This window comes from Nannospalax galili, unplaced genomic scaffold, assembly GCF_000622305.1.
Source record: "Nannospalax galili isolate Female #2095 unplaced genomic scaffold, S.galili_v1.0 scaffold397, whole genome shotgun sequence".
Lineage (NCBI taxonomy): Eukaryota > Metazoa > Chordata > Mammalia > Rodentia > Spalacidae > Nannospalax > Nannospalax galili.
The window spans coordinates 5,056,975-5,059,242 of NW_008341879.1; the positions used below are offsets into that span (position 1 = coordinate 5,056,975).

Here is a 2,268-nt window from a genome sequence, read left to right on the forward strand (position 1 = left end):
CTGATAAGGATCTGGGTGCTTTTGGTCTCAGGGAGAGCCAGGACCAAACATGTACCTTGGATGAAAATGGAGGAATGAGGACTCCAGTAGGAGAGTCTCTTCATCTTATATTCTGGATTGCAAATGCCAAGCAAGCCTGTGCTAACCACTGGCCCTTGGCTTTAAATCCAACAGAATGTATGCTGGAAGAGTCAGGTGCTCAGGAAAGGGCAAGGTGAGGTTAGGAATTCCAGGGGACAGTGGCAAAACTTTCAACCCCAAGTGGGGCTTGGAGGGAAGTGACCACTGAGCATGGGAAGCAAAGCACGGGGGCCAGGCTGATAGGTAGGAGAGTCCAAGTCTGACTCCATTAGCACAAGTTCTTGTGCATGTAGATGTAGGCTTTGCAGCTGGGGCATGTATGCGTCACATCCTTGAAGTCATTGATGAGGCAGGGGATCAAACACAGCCCAGATCACACCCCATAAAGCAGTAGAAGAAACCCAGCACAAGGTTCATCAGCCTGATCTAGTAGGAGATCTAGATGGTGATGGCTTGTTGGCAGGGAGGGGCACACTGTCTACACAGGTGCTCCTTCAAAGATTTCTCCCTGCAGCACTATGACCTTGGTGGCTGCCCCTGAAGGGACCAAGATTGTGATCATGGGGCCCTGGTGGGTAGGGTCCTGGTGGTTAGTAGTCCATTGGTGGGTAATGGCTTGGAGGAGGGTAGAATCCTGGAGGCATGTAGGCACCATCTCCACCCATGTGGAGAGGCACAAAGCCAGGTTGAGGCATTGGGTGACCAGGTGGCTCATAGGGTGGAGGGCCAATGTCAGCAGGAGGCAGTGGCATGCATGGTGGGGGCTACATCACTCCTGGGGAGGTGTGGCCTGGGGAAGGTGGGACTCTGATTTTCTCTGTGGGGCCCTAGGATAAGGAGGGGGTGACTCGTTAGACGTCTTTGCTGCTGCCACTGCTTCTGGGCTTTAGATTCCTGGTGCTCAGAGAATGAAGGCAGGTAAGGGGACTTCAGCTCCTGGAGGGTTCTGGGGAGCATAACTGGCCCCTCAGCTGGATGGGCACAGCTGGAGAAACAGCTACCTCAGGTCAGCTCATGGCTGTCAGGCCCTGTCAACAGAAGACGGGTAGGCTCTGGAGAGAATTTTTTGTTTCTTATTCCCATTTACCAAATGGGATAACTCAGACAGAGACATGCTGCTGATATGAACAAAGGATTTTCTGACAGCGAGCTTTTATTTTTCTGATTGCTTACATACCTGCTAAGAAGTAAGCATGCTTTTGCAGACTTTGGTTTGGCATTTCAGCCACGTTCCCCACACAGTCCCAAATGGCAGTTGTTCTTTCTGTAAAACTTGCAATGGAATTTTCACTGACATACAAGCATAGATTCAACACTTTTGCGTTTTTCTGTGATATCTATCAGCAGAATGAGGTTTGGGATTTGATGGAGTTATGTCAGAATTAAATTCCCTTAATTCTCATTCTAACACTGTATTCCACCCGGTTGAAAGGTCTTCTGCGCCCCCGACGTTTATTCCTTCAACATGGGGTGTGTCAGAGGAGGAAATTACAAGCCTGAGGATTCACACATCAATCTGAGCTGCAGTGAGGGCCGATGTCAGCTTCTATTTTACTGGCTTGGATTCTTAACTATAATATGTGAGTTGAAAGTTGTAATTCGCAAATCTCTTAAAACGACTCTATGAAATATCAAGTGTCAATTACACCTCTGGGTTTTGTCCACATTTTCAGCATTGATTATCATTTCCTCTTGTAACGAACATTTCTGACTAGCCATATTAAACTATTAATGTGATGTTCAGAGCTCTGTGACTCACGCTCTAAAGAACAGTATACTCTTTTCTATTTTCTTATTGGGTTTTGGAGCTTTTTGTGGATTTGTGCCAGATTGTTTTCCATTTTTGGAGCTGTGGAGAAAGAGTATGACAATTTCTCTCTCCTCAGTGTCATTACTAGCAAGAGTAATTGTATTAAATTGTATGATTTCTACTTCCTAAATCATAAACCATAGATGGTGTGGGAATCATCTTTTATGGGAACCAAGTTTCATAATCCAAAATGTCTGCCTTTCATAGTTTCATAGTAAATGCCACTAATAGTGGGACTGTGGGCATGAGTGAAGATTTGGTTGCAGAACAGATACTGGAATGAGTTTTAAAATATGCAGCACTGTAGAGGGTCAATTCCTGTTTTTTCTAGTTATACCTTCCGAGGATATTGAGTCACAGACCTTTAAAATAAGTAG

General features: G+C 45.8%; 1 pseudogene; it reads right to left on the minus strand.

Annotated features, from left to right (window-relative positions):
* Positions 1-349: 349 nt before the first annotated feature.
* LOC103737758 lies at positions 350-931 on the minus strand (annotated as a pseudogene).
* Positions 932-2,268: the final 1,337 nt, after the last annotated feature.